Source organism: Durio zibethinus, chromosome 27 (genome assembly GCF_047325235.1).
Source record: "Durio zibethinus cultivar Kanyao isolate XHJ-2024 chromosome 27, ASM4732523v1, whole genome shotgun sequence".
In the NCBI taxonomy this organism is placed as follows: Eukaryota; Viridiplantae; Streptophyta; class Magnoliopsida; order Malvales; family Malvaceae; genus Durio; species Durio zibethinus.
In genome coordinates this window covers 8746081-8764323 of record NC_143188.1, presented here as the reverse complement: position 1 = coordinate 8764323, position 18243 = coordinate 8746081, and the positions used below count along the sequence as shown (strand labels likewise).

General features: G+C 32.5%; 1 long non-coding RNA gene and 1 pseudogene across 2 annotated transcripts; both read left to right on the top strand.

Moving 5' to 3' along the window:
• Positions 1 to 809: 809 nt before the first annotated feature.
• On the top strand, positions 810 to 10031 carry LOC111279198 (uncharacterized). Its single transcript, XR_016334537.1, has 6 exons — positions 810 to 1907; positions 2049 to 2147; positions 2956 to 3015; positions 7965 to 8045; positions 9146 to 9265; positions 10018 to 10031. It is a non-coding gene; the product is annotated as an uncharacterized LOC111279198 (long non-coding RNA).
• Positions 10032 to 10081: 50 nt separating this feature from the next.
• Positions 10082 to 16434, top strand: LOC111314674 (1,4-alpha-glucan-branching enzyme 2-2, chloroplastic/amyloplastic-like; annotated as a pseudogene). Its single transcript, XR_016334536.1, has 11 exons — positions 10082 to 10124; positions 10230 to 10350; positions 10613 to 10741; positions 12099 to 12178; positions 12724 to 12840; positions 13331 to 13413; positions 14321 to 14448; positions 14622 to 14741; positions 15471 to 15600; positions 15706 to 15815; positions 16089 to 16434. The product of XR_016334536.1 is annotated as a 1,4-alpha-glucan-branching enzyme 2-2, chloroplastic/amyloplastic-like (transcript).
• Positions 16435 to 18243: the final 1809 nt, after the last annotated feature.

The following is an 18243-nucleotide window of genomic DNA, read 5'->3' as shown; positions in this document are numbered from 1 at the left end:
TTTCAAAACTCTTGCAATTCTAATTTCTATACCAAAATAAAGATATTAGATTTCTGTTAAGTTATGTACAAACTTAGAAAAAAAAAACAAGTTTTTAAAGTTTCCAAATGTGACAGCTTCATAACTTTTCAAGCCATGTGCAATTTAATAGTCTAAAGTTTTGTTCTTGTTTCTTTGGATAAAAGTTGCTTAAAGGCACAAACATGAAAACAAATGCTAATTTTTTAAATATAAAATATTGGAGGATGGCTCAACAAAATATGACTATCCCATTTTGCAGAAAAATTTTTTTATTGCATTTACCTTAACATTATCCTCAGCTACATGACTTGTTGAACTTATTGAAATCAACATTTATTTTGTTGCCAAACATAAACCATAAACCAACCAAATTCAAAACACAATAATTCATTTGATATGGTGCAAAAAATGTGTATTTATCATATTTTGTTTGGATTAATTTTAAAATTGAGTCAAAATAATTTGTTAAACAATTTTTATTTTATTTGAATCTACTTAATTTAAAAAATATTATCATTAATTATTTTCTCAATAAATATTTTGAATTTATTAAACCATCAAATAAACCAAATAAATTAAATCTCATTCTAATTATTTTGGATTTAAAATTATTTTATCCAAATTATTTTGAGAGGGCTCAATAAAATACTGTAGCTTATCTTATTTTAAATTTTTATTATTCTATTTTTTAATTTTAATTTCTTTGAAAAAAAGTCAAAAAAAAAAAAAAAAAAACAGAAAGCTTGAAAACTCAAAACAGTCCAAATTCAAATAATTCCACTGTTGAATTCAAGCTGATTGCCCTATGTATTGTTGTCTAACTTGCCAGCACAAAAATTGTAAAGTCTTTCTCAAATCTCATAAAATCGAAAATTTGAATTAAAGTTTTTCTCAAATCTAAAAAATTTGGGGATTTGAACTGGATCTGGCTAAAAATTGAGACAAGAGAGGAGGCCAATCTTTTCTGAAAAAACTTTTGAAAGGCATTTTTTTCTGGAGGCCAATTTTTGGACGAAGAAGGCAATGCCAAAAATCCAACAAGCCATTGCCTCCACCGGCAACCATGTGTACCACCATACCTTCTCGCCTTAAACCGCCACCATCATCCCATTCCCTTTCCTTTGCCAGCCGATCACCAAGCCAAACCCACCGATCTCCCAACTACCCCCCAGGAACAGCTCTCACCTACCCACCACCCACAGCCCTACTAAGATAGCCATCGAAACTGCCAAAAAATAAATAGCAACTGTCACAGCCAAAAATAAAAAATAAAAAAACCAAGCCAACAAAGCAAAAAAAAAAATTACAAACAACCACAGTCCTCTATTGAGGAATCCATCGGGAAAAAAAAAAGAAACAGAAAAGGGCCCGTTGAGGATGAAAGGGGCTTTCGGTCATGGGATTTTTTTTTTTTTTGTTTTTGTGAGTGACTTGGGAGAGTATTTTTAAGATTTTGGGAAAGGAGAGAAAAGAGCTATTTTTTTGGGCGGTGGGAACAATGGCGCCGTATGGAGGTCAGCGCGGGCGAGGAGACTTTTGGATGATCAGAACCGGTAGAAAGAAAGGATGGAAGGGGAGAAACAACATACTTTGGTTTCAGGACGACCGGACGGCGAGAAGAGTGTGAACGGCGGTTTAAAATTTCGGGTTAAAGTTTCAGATCTAAGCTATTATGAGGTGATTTGCGAAAAACAGAGGCTGAATCTAAGACAAGAAGGCAGAGAGGAGTCCACGGCTGAAATTTTGGAGTCAACTGACGCCGAACGGCTGCGGTGAACGGCGGCCGGGTCGGCTACCGTCGTCGGGATCTGGGTTAGGGGAGAGTGGCCGGGTGTGTCTTTTTGGAGAGAAAATGTTGCATTTGATGCAAAAAACGAAAAACTCAGGTTTGATGCTCCTGACCGGACCCTCTTACAATGTTTGTATTTAGCAAAGTGATCAATGAATATCGAATTGTCTAATGATGTTGTAGATAAGGTATGTGCCACTGACATTTTTATCACCTTGTATATTTTATCTAATTACAGGTATGCACAGTACAAGAGAATATTGGAGGAAATTGACAAGTATGAAGGTGGTTTGGAGGCATTTTCTCTTGGCTATGAGAAGCTTGACTTCACATACAGGTTACTGTTCTTCCAAATATCTAATTGTTAGCATGGGCTTATTTTTCATAACAGTAATGTTTCATATTAATTGTAGCTCCCATGGTTGCATGTTATTGCCTTTTATGCTAAATGTAATTTGTTTTGATTTATTACTCTTTCTAGTTCAAATGAGCAATTTTCAATTAAATAAAATTAGTGTTGGAATATTCTTGTGATTGATTTGTGTGGGAATAGTGTACGTGATTTTCCAGATCTTTTATTTTTATATGTTTAAAATTTAGGCAGATCAATCTAAGAAAGAAATCAGTTCCTTGATGCTCAGCAAAGTATGGAGCAAGTATTTGGTTCTTTGGTGCAAGAAAAAATTGAGAATTTTATTAAAGCCCTTAGAATTAGTCATTTCTTTATTTTTTCACTTTTATATGTTTATTTTATTTATTTATTTATTTATTTGTGAATGTCTTCTCCTTGTTTCCTTTATCATTTCTTTGTATTACATTGCTTAATAGCTATCTTGTTAACTTTAATTTTTAGTAAAAATGTTATTCTCCATTCATGTTTTCTTTTTTTGTCTTAGAAGTTGTTTTATGATAAGCTGATATTGCTTTTTTTTTTTATATAATCTCATCTAGCTTTCAGTGAGACAGGAATAACTTATAGGGAGTAGGCACCAGGAGCTAGGGATTTTTATGCATCATTTTAACATTTTGAGATTTGAACCATTAATCTTACTAACTTCTATGCAATCAAAAAAGTTTTATTAACTTCTAGGTGTTTTGTTTTCTCTTCAATTTTTTTGATTATTTTACTGCATTTTCTTTTTCAGTCAGCAGCACTGATTGGAAATTTTAACAATTGGAACCCTAATGCAGATATTATGGGCCGGGTATGTTATGCTTTCTTGTGCAAGAATAAATGCCATGTGTGCATTGAATTGATATTTTTCATGTCTGTAAGAACTGACCTGCCATTGATGGGTTACTTGACATTAAGCGAAGTTCATAATAATTGAGCAATACTTTAGTAGGTGCACCTACAAGTGATTTTCTTGGAATGCTTTATGAATCTTCTCTTTCTATACATTACATAAATAATGCAGTCACAAGATGGAGCAGGGTATGTTATGCTTTCTTGTGCAAGAATAAATGCCACGTGTGCATTGAATTGATATTTTCCATGTCTGTAAGAACTGACCTGCCATTGATGGGTTACTTGACATTAAGTGAAGTTCATAATAATTGAGCAATACTTTAGTAGGTGCACCTACAAGTGATTTTCTTTGATTGCTTTATGAATCTTCTCCTTCTATACATTACATAAATAATGCAGTCACGAGATGGAGTTGGTGCTGTCAAAATATCAGTAACTCCGCACTTTGTTTCTGAGGCAGCTTTCTTGCAATTTTATATCTATTGATGAACTACACATCATTTGTGTTGCTTTTAATGAGCTACTGTATTCCCTTCTTTTCTCTTTGACTCTGACCAATGTGCTCTACGATGTATGCCTTAAGAAACTGTAGTATTTGCAATACCATCCGTTCATAAGTAAATGCTTATATCTTCTCTAAATGCACATGCTGAAAGAAGTTAAAAGTTATGTAAGTTTGGTTTTTCAAAACTGTGAAAACTGAATGTATATTGAAAAACTGCTTATATCCAATTATACAAGAATCTTAGGTTTATATACAACTAACTAGGGGTTAAACTAGGAAACTAAATCTTCCTTAATTCTAGGGATACAAATACTTAATTCTAGAGATACAAATATAAATATACAGATTACAAGATTACAACCAGCTGTAAATAAGTGTTTTCCCACACTCCCCCCTCAAGCTGGTGAATAGGTGTTTTCCATTCCCAGCTTGGAAATAATTTCTTGAAATGTTGCACTGCTGAGACCTTTAGTCAACACATCTGCAAGTTGACCCTTGGTTGATACATAAGGTGTACAAATCAACCCACTGTCTAGTTTCTTCTTTATGAAATGCCGGTCTACTTCAATGTGTTTTGTTCTGTCATGTTGCACAGGATTGTGTGCAATGCTTATTGCAGACTTGTTATCACAGTAGAGTCTCATTGGTCCATCCCACTTGATCTTCAAGTCTTCTAGGATAATCTTTAACCATAGTAGTTCACAAATCCCTTGAGCCATTGCTCTGAACTCTGCTTCAGCACTTGATCTGGCCACCACATTCTGTTTTTTACTCCTCCAAGTCACAAGATTACCACCTAAGAAAGTGCAGTAGCCTGAGGTAGATCTTCTATCAGTTATTGAACCTGCATAATCAGCATCTGTATATGCTTCTAGAACTAACCCCGAATCTCTTTTGAATAAGATACCTCTCCCAGGATTGGCCTTCAAATAGTGCAATATACGGTAGACAGCCTGTAGGTGCACTTCTTTAGGACTATGCATAAATTGACTTACCACACTCACAGCATATGCTATATCAGGTCTAGTATGTGAGAGATAAATGAGTCTTCCAACTAATATTTGGTACATCTCTCTATTTACAGCAGCATCTTCATTAGCTTCTCCAATTTTATGATTAGGATCTATAAGGGTATTTGCAGGTTTACATGCTAGCTTCCCAGTTTCCTTCAGAAGATCCATCACATATTTTTGTTGTGAGATAAAAATACCATGCCGTGAGTGAGCTACTTCAATTCCTAGGAAGTACTTCAATGTCCCAAGCTCTTTTATCTCAAATTCTCTAGCCAAACACTGTTTTAGAGATTCTCTCTCTTTTTCATCATCTCCAGTTACAATTATATCATCAACATACACTAATAGAACTGTGACTCTCCCTGAATCAGAGTGCTTGATAAACAATGTGTGATCTCCTTGACTCTGTTTATATCCCATTGCTGGCATCACTTTGGCAAATCTCCTGAACCAAGCTCTAGGAGACTGTTTAAGGCCATATAAAGCCTTTTTTAGCCTGCATACTTTGTTTGCTTCTAGATGACCTCCAAATCCCGGTGGAACCTTCATATATATTTTTTCTTCCAAATCACCATGTAAAAAAGCATTCTTTACATCGAATTGTTGAAGCTGCCAATTGTAATTTGCAGCCAATGATAACAAAATCCTAACTATATTCATCTTGGCAACTGGAGCAAAGGTTTCCTGGTAATCCACTCCATAGGTCTGAGTGTAGCCCTTAGCCACTAACCTGGTTTTATACCTTTCAACAGTACCATCTGCCTTGTATTTTACAGTGAAAACCCATTTACACCCCACTGGATTTTTTCCTTTAGGCAACTCTACCAGTTCCTATGTCTGATTTTTCTCTAAGGCCTCCATTTCTATTTTCATGGCTTGCCTCCATTTCTCACTAGATAATGCCTCGGATAATGTAGTTGGAACAAAAATAGTGTTTAGGCTCACAAGAAAATTTTTGTGGGATGGTGAGAATTTTTCAAATGACACAAAATTAGATATTGGGTATAGTGGATGCTTGGTACATTCTCTGGTTCCTTTCCTAATGGCAATAGGAAAATCATAATCACTAGTTATAGTTTTAGGAGATTCATGCTCATTTTGAGAAACAGAGTTAAAAACTGTAATTACCTCATTTCCAGAGTTAGGATCAGGTTCTTGGATTGGCACTGGTTCAGGATCTGAAACTTTTCTTCTTGAGTACACCTGTAATTCCTTCATAGAATCAAGAACAATATTATCCTTTGTCACATCTTCCGTATTTGGAATGGGTTCAGACTTAAATTCAATGTTTGACTTGGGCTCAGCAGAAACAGGTTTCGACTCATAAGAATTAATGAGTGTAAATGTTGAAGAAGGGGGCAAATTAAGCAAAAAGAAGTCTTTATCCTTATCTTCCATGAATGAAGTCTCCCCCTGAAGATAAGGTTGAGTAAAAAATGATTTATTTTCTTCAAAAGTGACATCTGCAGACACATAAAATTTTTTGGTAGGAGGATGATAGCACTTATATCCTTTTTGAGTTGAAGAATACCCCACAAAAATACACTTAATCGCTCTTGGATCCAACTTTCCCCTGTTATGACTGTGAACATGAACAAATGATGTACAACCAAATATCCTAGGTGTGAGATTGTTTGTGGTATTGAGGTTGGGATAAAATTGTGAAAGTAGTTCCATAGGGGTTTTAAATTCCAAAACTTTTGAAGGTAACCTATTTATAATGTGTGTGGCAGTGAGAATAGCTTCCCCCCAATAAGATTTAGGTACATTTGCTTGAAAAAGAAAGGCTCGGGTTGTGGCTAATAAATAGCTGTTTTTTCTCTCTGCCACTCCATTCTGCTGTGGAGTATTAACACAAGATGACTCATGGATAATCCCCTCTTTTTGGAAATAGGTGGATAGACTCTGGTTGAAGTAGTCTTTTGCATTATCAGACCTAAATCTCTTGATTCTTACTCCAAATTGATTTTGGATCATGTTTTGGAAGCTTAAAAACACACTATTCACATCTGATTTGGATTTAAGTAAAAAAACCCAAGAGACCCTAGTACAATCATCTATGAATGAAACAAACCATCTCGCACCAGAAATATTAGGAATTGTAGAGGGACCCCAAATGTCACTATGAATCAAGTAAAAAGGAGTAGAACTTCTTTGGTTACTGATTGGAAAAGACACATGTTTATGTTTTGCAAATTCGCAAATATCACAATGAAAATCTTCAACATTTAATTCTTTGAACAAAGAAGGAAACATGTTTCTCAAGGTTCCAAAAGAAGGATGTCCAAGACGAAAATGAAAAAGCCAGATTTTGTCTTTATTGGAAGATTTTTCAGAAAGAAATGACAAAGGTAAACTATTTTTGATACTACTTTTGTTATTTGACGTCTCAAGATAGTATAGTCCATCCTTCTCCTTAGCAAGTCCAATCATCTTCCCCGAACTCTGGTCCTGAAATTCACAATAAGAGGGATAAAAAGTTACTTTGCAATTCATATCTCTGGTCAGTTTTTGTATAGATATCAGATTAGTAGACAATCCAGGAACATGAAGAACATTTTTGAGAACAAACGAGGGATTAACTTGAACATCTCCTAATCCTGCCACTGTGGTAAGTGAACCATCAGCAACAACAATTTTCTTATTACTAGGACACAGGTTATATGTACTAAACTTTTGTGGGGAATGTGTCATGTGGTCTGTGGCTCCTGAGTCAATGACCCAAGAACTCGTAATAGGTTTAGCCAAGACATTTAATCCATGAGAACCGGAAGTTTTACCTGAACTAGAAACTTTACCCAAAGAACATACCATAGTAGGCTTTTCAAGGATTTTCAATAAGTTTCTCAGCTTTTCAATCTCTTCCCTGTTGAACTCTCCTTGTTTTTGAGACATCTGTAGTACTCCAGTGATTTTCCCAGTTAACATTTCCTCAAATTGGGTGATAGTGATATCTTTCTTTGAAAGGGTTTGGCAATGAAGGCCTAAATAGGATTCGGCAATGAAGGCTGAAAATTTTTCTTCCCAAGAAGAGCCTAAAGCTCTAATAGCATGTGGAAACTGAATGTATATTGAAAAACTGCTTATATCCAATTATACAAGAATCTTAGGTTTATATACAACTAACTAGGGGTTAAACTAGGAAACTAAATCTTCCTTAATTCTAGGGATACAAATACTTAATTCTAGAGATACAAATATAAATATACAGATTACAAGATTACAACCAGCTGTAAATAAGTGTTTTCCCACAAAAGCACTTAGCTTAATGTTGAATCTGAATGTAAACATGTGTGTTGATTTACATTGGCAGTGATTTATTGTCTATTTCTATATTTAAATAACATCTAGTGTTTAATACTACAAATATTAATTGTTTTTTAACAGAATGAGTTTGGTGTCTGGGAGATCTTTTGGCCTAATAATGCTGATATTTCACCACCAATTCCCCATGGTTCTCAAGTGAAGGTAAATTACCTATAGATGCATATAAGTTTGGCTCTTGAAAGTTATTGTGCTTACATTCAAATGCTACTTGTTTATTATTTCCTTTTTCCATTTTTTAAGTCAGAGTAAAAAGAAACTATAAAAACTTACAACTCTTTCCTTGTAGATCAACAATGTATTTAACCTTTTGATCATGACCTGTGGACCAGGAACCTTTAAGTATGATGCATTTTTTTTTACACTGACCCTATTGCATGTGTATATGGTTTGAATAAATCATTGGTTTGTACTACAACCTTCACAATAATTAATTATTAGAATTCATGACATGAAGGCATTGAAGTATTTAATGGGTTGGTCTCCGAGTCAAGCAAAATTATTCAAGGTAGCTGAGTTCAAATCCAACTAACTCCCGCCCCAAAAAGAAGGGAGAAAGAAAGAAAAGATGAAGATGAAAAACAAATATTTCTCTGGTATTACTAAATAATGAGTATTACTTTAGTTAATGATAATGCAAATGCCAAATAGCTAGTGACTTGGATCTTTGTTAACTGTTTTGTGTATAGAAACTTCTTAAATAGCAGTTTCAAATCAATAACATGGAAGTTGGTATGATTGCATTTTATTATGATTCTTCACCCATTTCTAAAACCCATTAAGAAGCCTAAATTTGCAATTAAACCAAAATTTATCTCTAGTTTTCATCATACTATTATTCAAAGAAAATTTGTCCCACAAACACCTTCAGTCTTTATCTTCCATGCTACATTTTGATATGGTTAATCCATTTCCTAGTTTTCTTAATATTATCAACTCTGAGATGCAGGAGCCAATAATTAGCACATATGCCAACTTTAGAGATGATGTGCTTCCCCACATTAAAAGACTTGGATATAATGCTGTTCAAATCATGGCTATTCAAGAGCACTCGCATTATGTTAGATTTGGGTATTATCTCCATCAAAATATCAACTCATCTTTATTTGTTGCTGTTTATGCTTGTTAACTTGTACTAAAATGTTATGTTTTGGATGTAAACAGAAATATTTCTTCAGAATTTAGTTTTGGTTATGGAAACTAACCTCTTCTACTTTTAACAAGTTGCATTTAATATGTTGCAGGTATCATGTGACAAACTTCTTTGCACCAAGTAGCCGTTTTGGCACCCCTTGTGATCTTAAGTCACTGATAGATAGGGCTCACGAGTTGGGTCTACTTGTTCTTATGGATATTGTGCACAGGTAATAATTGGACTTGTAGGAGAATATTATTTCTAGAAACACACCCTTCAGCTTTATTAGCTGTTACAGTTTTTGTGCAAACGGTTTTTCCCAGCTTTTTCGTACCAAAAATGAACATATAAACTCTTTTTCTTCTTCTTTTCCTGCTTAGACTGTATGGTCATTCTTCCAGTAGACTTGATGCAAATATGGCCATGAGAATTTAGGTTGTTATTGTTCCTTTCTTTTACTATGTTTTTTCTAGTTGTTTTTGGCTTCCTAAAAGGTTTCTAAAGAACAAACCTAAAAGGGAGAAAGCAAAGTCATAATTGTTTGAAAATATATATGATTAAATGCAATAGAATTTTTAGTATAATTGTTCTATTAAAAGAGGAATCATAGTATTTTGTTCTACAAGAGATTATATTTTTTATTTTTAATTCTTTTAAAGTATTATTGTCTTTTCTACCGAAATGTACTTTCTGCTTCTGGAAGCAAAAAGCTAGTAGCAAAAACAACTACCAAATGGAATCTTACTGTATTGTTTACAGTGAAAATTTTTATATTTGGCATGTCATTAATGTTAAATTCTTTTCTAAGCTGTAGCAAATTTTTATTCAAGTATTTGCTCTGTTGCTTTAAGTAAGTAATCTTTTGCTATAAGTCTCAGTTAATTTTTATTCTTTAGTTAAATTAAGTTATTAATTAATTTTCTCATCCATCTTTGTATCTGACTGATGACGAATACAACCATTTATCTAATAATGTGTTAGATGGATTGAACATGTTTGATGGAACCAATGCTCATTACTTCCACTCGGGGTCAAAGGGTCACCACTGGATGTGGGATTCTCGCCTTTTTAATTGTGGAAGCTGGGAAGTATGTACTTCTATTGAAACTTCTCTTAAACAATAGCTTGTTGAAAGATTTTGGCTTCCTTCCATCCTATTGTGTGTAAATATTAATTTTTACTTGTTGCTTTAGGTACAAAGGTTTCTTCTTTCAAATGCAAGATGGTGGCTTGAAGAATGCAAGTTTGACGGGTTCAGATTTAATGTTGTGACTTCAATGATTACACCTATCATGGGTTGCAGTTAATATCTGAGTGAGTTTGCAGATTTTCTATTCTGCTTGGTGTTATATAATAAGTTACTCGCATGTTTAGATGTTAATTATCAAAGTTTTGACTTTATGTTATATAGAGAAGTAGAACTGATGTAACATTTGGTTCTTGTAAGTGGTGAAGCATCATTTCTCTATGTTTGTTTCTTAACTAAATTCTCTTGAGCATTAAAGGTTTTTAGTGTCATTGCATCTTTATAATGTATTATCCCAGCTTAACCTTTGTTTTCTTGAACTTGCTATAGGTAACATTTACTAGAAACTACAATGAGTACTTCGGAAATGCAACTAATGTAGATGCTGTTGTCTATCTGATGCTGGTTAATCATATGATTCATGGGCTATATCTTGAGGCTGTCACCATTGGTGAAGATGTATATTCTATAACTCCTCTTTGAGTCACATTGAGCATACATAGACTTATAATCGTTTATCTGTTCCAGAATTATGATGTCTGCTTTAAGTCTCCTGTCTCTTCTATAGCAATATTTGTTGAACTAGGTTGCATAAATGGAATGGGGTTTCAATACTTTTTTATGTGATGCATGAGGATGCTAAGTGTAGAAACGATTTTGAAAAAGTTTGCACATGATACTTGTGTGCGAAGCCTACCAAACATTTGTGTATTGTTCATGTTTTTCTAATTCTCTACTGCTTCATCACTTCTCTTCATGCATCAATTGAATCCATATGCCATGAATAAGTAGGTTACCCTGCTAGTAGTTAAGTGTTTTAATATTGTAGAATGAACTAAAGCATTGTTAAAAATGCTTGTTGTAAATTGAACTAATTTTTATTGTAGACGAAGAGTTATGGAAACATAGCAACTAAAGATGCCAAAAATGAAAATTCCAAAAACACTTGAAGGGAACAAACAGGCATCTCTAGAAATCTTAAAATATCCTTGCTTTTCACATATTTCATCTTTTGTGCAAATAATTCACCTAAAGAGCTACTAGCACAATAAAAGGTAATTTATGTTTTACACTTTAGAAATATTAGCATAGTAAGGAACATTTAATTGATAAAATGTTTATATTGGGGTGATTAGTTCCAGATTTTCATATATTATTTGCAAAAATAACATTCTTTAAGTTCTATTAATATTGAAGAGGAAAAGAAACAATAGTTGAAGGTATACTTCCACGATCTTAAATTGTCATCTGTCATAATAATCAGTTCTTCCCTGCTTTTCTCTTTGACTCTAACCCATGTGCTCTAAGATGTATGCCTTAAGAATCTGTAGTATTTGCAATACCAGCTGTTCATAAGTCAATGCTTATATCTTCTCTAAATGCACATGCCGAAAGAAGTTAAAAGTTATTTAAGTTTGGTTTGTCAAAACACTTAGCTTAATGTTAAATCTGAATGTAAACATGGATCTTTTTAAATGTATGTGAGCATGAATATTCTTCTTAATGGACCAAAGATTGGGTGTATAGTCTGGTGCAGTTGGTATTCTTAAAAGCTCCAAATAGAAAAGTTAAGAAGATAAACGTTGTCAAAGTTGTTATAATTAAGTGCAAAAGTCGCCTTGCTTATGTAACAATTAATTGTATCAGCTAATTCATATATTTAATGCCATGCAGTCTCAAGTATAAAAGGGAAGGTGACTATGTTCTAAGTGCTTAGAAAGCTGTGTTGATTTACACTGGCAGTGATCTATTGTCTATTTCTATATTTAAATAACATCTAGTGCTTAATTCTACAATATTAATTGTTTTTTAACAGAATGAGTTTGGTGTCTGGGAGATATTTTGGCTAATAATGCTTATGGTTCACCACCAATTCCCCATGGTTCTCAAGTGAAGGTAAATTACCCGTAGATGAACATAAGTTTGGCTCTTGAAACTTATTGTGCTTTACATTCAAATACTACTTGTTTATTATTTTCTTTTTCCACTTTTTTAAGTTAGAGTAAAAAGAAACTATTAAAACTTGCAACTTTTTCCCTGTAGATCAACAAGGTATTTAACCTTTTGATCATGATCTGAGGACCAAGAACCTTTAAGTATGATGCTTTTTTTTAACACTGATCCTATTACATGTGTATATGGTTTGAATAAATCATTGGTTGTAGTACAACGTTCACAATAATTAATTACTAGAATTCATGACATAAAGGCATTGAAGTATTTACTGGGGCGGTCTCTAAGTCAAGCAAAATTATTCAAGGTAGCTGAGTTCAAATCCAACTAATTCCTATCCTAAAAGGAATGGAGAAAAAAAGAAAGAAAAGATGAAGATGGAAAAAAAAAATAATTTTTTGGTGGACTATTATGATCATGTCAATTATCATTCATCCAAACCTCTTTTTCCATGTGTCCATTTTAACTTTTTGACCATATAATTGTAGATTCATATGGAAACTCCATCTAGGATTAAGGACTCCATTCTTGCTTGGATCAAGTTCTCTATTCGAGCACTAGGTGAAATCTCATACAACGGAATATACTATGATCTGCCAGAAGAGGTATAATTAATTGCTGTTTGATCTTTTGGTTTTATTGGAAAGATTAGATAACTTATTCTTTTCAAACTATAAGTAGCTGAAACATTTGGAGCTTGGGGAAAATTAGAAATACCAACTAATGTTTATGATAATTTTAAAATGACTGCATGTGTGTGAGGATACATAAACAAAAGCATGCATGCATGCCTGCACACAAATATGATTAATTGATATATAAACGAATAATGAATTTCTTATTCTTCTTAGAGTAGGTTGTTTTGATGAACTTCTTCCTTTATAACGTTAATATTAACATGAATGCCCTTAAAGGTTTTTAAGAAAACAATTTTGATTGGTTCTTTTTCATATATGAAGTCAGTTTCTAAATTGTGTTCTCGCTTGTTCAAGTTTAATCACTGCACAGCACAATCAACTTAGTTTAGTCTATAATATGTCTTATCTCAAATTTTGGTACTCTTTATCCTGACTAATGATTTTTATACTATAACAGGAAAAGTATGTATACAAACACCCCCAGCCAAAAGGACCAAAATCACTTAAGTCTATGAATCACATGTTGGAATGGGTAGCATGGTATGCATCTTCCTTTCCCTTGCATGTAGCAAATTGTTATTCAACTTTTCTGTCTTTATGTTGAATTGCATTTCCTTGATTTATTTAATCTTAAAAGAGGAAACCTTAAGTTTGATAAAAAGCTTCATTAAATGCTATCATGTGTGTGATCATATTTTTTATGCTATTTCTTTCAATCTTTCCTATGAAGTGTTCTTGCAAGGTTTTTGAGACCGAAAAGTGAAGTAGGAGGCGTTATAAGGCAATACATTTTACAGGAAAATTTATCTTAGTATCTGTATTTAAACTATCAATTTTACCTCCCCTCTTCCCATAAAAAAAAAACAAAACACAAGGAAGATAAAGAAACATTTTGACTTGCATTGAACATCTTTAAGAGCATCAAACAGTATAGCTATCTGGAAAGGCCTGTAAATTTTGAAACGGAACTTTCTTGCATCCCATAGGCAGAGTGGGCTCTTTTAAAGAGAAAATTTGTCAAATTAAGCTAGCAAAAAGCCACATAGGTGCATGCGGCCTACTTTTCGTGTTCTTTGGTTAAAGGAAGTCCTTCCATTTGGATTATACTAAATAATGAGTATTACTTTAGTTAATGATAATGCAAATGCCAAACAGCTAGTGACTTGGACCTCTGTTAACTGCTTTGTGTATAGAAATATCTTAAATAAGAGTTTCAAATCAATAACATAGAAGTTGGTTTGATTGCATTTCATTATGATTCTTTACCCATTTCTAAAACCCATTAAGAAGCCTAAATTTGCAATTAAACCAAAACTTATCTCTAGTTTTCGTCATACTATCATTCAAAGAAAATTTGTCCCACAAACTCCTTCAGTCTTTATCTTCCATGGTACACTTTGGTATGGTTAATCCATTTCCTAGTTTTCTTAATATTATCAACTTTGAGATGCGGGAGCCAATAATTAACACATATGCCAACTTTAGAGATGATGTGCTTCCTTGCATTAAAAGAGTTGGATATAATGCTATTCAAATCATGGCTGTTCAAGAGCACTTATATTATGCTTGATTTGGGTATTATCTCCATCAAAATATCAACTCATCTTTATTTGTTGCTGTTTATGTTTGTTAACTTGTACTAAAATGTTATGTTTTGGATGTAAACAGAAATATTTCTTCAGAATTTAGTTTTGGTTATGGAAACTAACCTCTTCTACCTTTAACAAGTTGCATTTAATATGTTGCAGGTATCATGCGACAAACATCTTTGCACCAAGCAGTCGTTTTGGAACCCCTGATAATCTTAAGTCATTGATAGATAAGGCTCACGAGTTGGGTCTACTTGTTTATATGGATATTGCGCACTGGTAATAATTGGACTTGCAGGAGAATATCATTTCTAAAAACACACCCTTCAGCTTTATTTGCTGTTACAGTTTTTGTGCAAATGGTTTTTCCCAGCTTTTTCGTACCAAAAATGAAAATATAAATTCTTTTTCTTCTTTTCCTGCGTAGATTGTATGGTCATTCTTCCAATAGACTTGATGCAAAAATGGTCATGAGAATTTAGGTTGTTATTGGTCCTTACTCTTACTATGTTTTTTCTAATTGTTTTTGGCTTCCTAAAAGGTTTCTAAAGAACAAACCTAAAAGGGAAAAAGCAAAGTCATAATTGTTTGAAGATATATATGATTAAATGAGTAGAATTTGTAATATACTTGTTCTATTAAAAGATGAATCATAGTATTTTGTTCTACAAGAGATTATATTTTTTATTTTTAGTTCTTTTAAAGAATTATTGTCTTTTCTATCCAAATGTACTTGCTGCTTCTGAAAGCAAAAAGCTAGTAGCAGAAACAACTACCAAATGGAATCTTACTATATTGTTTACAATGAAAGTTTTTATCTTTTGTATGTTGTTAATGTTAAATTCTTTTCTAAGCTATAGCAAATTTTTATTCAAGTATTTGCTTTGTTAGTTTGAGTAAGTAATCTTTTGCTATAAGTCTCAATTAATTTTTATTCTTTAGTTAATTTAAGTTATTAATTAATTTTTTCATCAATATTTGTATCTGATTGATGTTTGACAAATACAGCCATGCATCTAATAATGTGTTAGATGGATTGAACATGTTTGATGGAACCGATGCTCATTACTTCCACTCGGGGTCAAGAGGTCACCACTGGATGTGGGATTCTCGCCTTTTTAATTTTGGAAGCTGGGAAGTATGTACTTCTACTGAAACTTCTCTTAAACAATAGCTTGTTGAAAGATTTTGGCTTCCTTCCATCCTATTGTGTGTAAATATTAATTTTTACTTGTTGCTTTAGGTACAAAGGTTTCTTCTTTCAAATGCAAGATGGGACTAGAAGAATACAAGTTTGATGGGTTCAAATTTGATGTTGTAACTTCAATGATGTACACCTATCATGGGTTGTAGGTAATATCTGAATGAGTTTGCAGATTTTCTATTTTGCTTGGTGTTATATAATAAGTTACTTGCATGTTCAGATGTTAATTACCAAAGTTTTGACTTTATGTTATATAGAGAAGTAGAACTGATGTAACATTTGGTTTTTGTAAGTGGGGAAGCATCATTTCTCTATGTTTTGTTTCTTAATAAATTCTCTTGAGGACTAAAGGTTTTTAGTGTCATTGCATCTTTATAATGTATTATCCTGGCTTAATTTTTGTTTTCTTGAACTTGCTATAGGTAGCATTTATTGGAAACTACAATGAGTACTTCGGATAAGCAACTAATGTAGATGCTATTGTCTATCTGATGCTGGTTAATCATATGATTCGTGGGGTTTATCCTGAGGCTGTCACCATTGGTGAAGATGTATGTTCTATAACTCTTCTCTGAGTCACATTATCCTTCAACTTATAATCATTTATCTAACCCAGAACTATGATGTTCGCTTTAAGTCCCCTGTTTCTTTGATTATCGACTGCACATGGCCATTGTTAATAAATGGATTGAGCTTGATTATTGAAAAATGCTAAATTGATTATTTTTTGATTTCTTGTGAAAATTTTGAAATATATTTTGTGCTTGATTGTTATGTCGTAATTTATTTGATTGTCTATGATTTTGGATTGTGATGAAATATTTTTCAAATATGCTTGCTCTTGTGCTTACTTGACTTATTTCTTGATTTATGATTTTAATTTGATGCATGATTAGCTAATTTATCTTAACTAAAATATATTATTGGCTCATCTATTATTCATGTCGTGTGCTTATGTGAATATGATTGAGCTTTACTTGACATGGTTGAAATATGGATTAAGTGATTTTCTTATAATGCTTATGTTTGTCTTAAATCATTGTTGATTATAGCTTATAATTTGTGTAGATATATTTATGCTTTTGTGGTGAAATTTTCTTGATTATATTTCTAATGATAAGCATCTTTTTTGAGTTTTTTGAATTCTATAGGGCCTTAAATTGGTTTTGACATATTTATTGGTGATTTACTAAATATATATGAAATATTGAATATACCCATTTTGTGTTCATGAATAATGTAAAAGATTTGATTTTTACACATTACATGAAAACTTTAGCTTTAGTGACAATATTGTGCTATATGATGTTTAACTTGATACATGGTTTTTAGTTTAAGTTTATATACACACACACACATATATATCTCCTTTCTAATTAGAAAATTGGGCTTAGTGAACAAAATTTCATTTGTCTATAATGATTTAGAATATGGAATTTATTTCAAACAATTGGAATAATTTTTATCAATTGATTTTCTTGATGTTTCTAATGAAAATTTTTTGTCAAATTTTTTTTCTAAATTTATGTTAGGAGAACTTGAAATAAGCATGAACTAACATTTTTTGGATTTTAAGTAGAACAAGCAAAGCAAATCATTTATCTATCCCAGAATTATGATATCCGCTTTAAGTTCCCTGTTTCTTCTATAGTAACATTTGTTGCATTGGGTTGCGTAAATGAAATGGGGTTTCAATACTTTTTTACATGATCCATGAGGATGCTAAGTGTAGAAATGGATTTGAAAAAGATTGCGCACATGTACTTGTGTTATTTGTGTATTGTACATGTTTTTCTAATTCTTTACTACTTCATCACTTCTCTTTATGCATCAATTGAATCCATATGCCATGAATAAGTAAATTACCCCGCTAGTAGTTAAGTGTTTTGATATTGTAGAATGAACTAAAGAATTTGTTAAAAATGCTTGTTGTAAATTGAACTAATTTTTATTGTAGACCAAAAGTTATGGAAACATAACAACTAAATATGCCAAAAATGAAAATTCCAAACACACTTGAAGGGAACAACCAAAAATCTCTAGAAATCTTAAAATATCTTTGCTTTTCACATATTTCATCTTTTGTGCAAATAATTCACCAAAAGAGCTACTAGCACAATAAAAGGTAATTTATGTTTTACCTTTTAGAAATATTAGCATAGTAAGGAACATTTAATTGATAAAATGTTTATATTGGAGTGATTAGTTGCAGATTTTCATATATTATTTGCAAAAATAACATTCTATAAGTTCTATGAACATTGAAGAGGAAAAGAACCAACAATTGAAGGTAGACTTCCACCATCTTAAATTGTCATCTGTCATAATAATCAATTAAATAATTAGAAAAACAAATAAAGGATAATACTTAGAGGAATGTAATCGAGATGAGTAATTCTTTTGGGAAAATGTCAATATTCTTTATCTTCATTATGCTAATTGTGCAATTGTGTATGCTACAAGTGAGTGGAATGCCTACATTTTGCCTTCCTGTCCAAGATGGTGTCAGATTTGATTATTGATTGCACATGGCCATTGTTAATAAATGGATTGAGCTTGATTATTGAAAAATGCTAA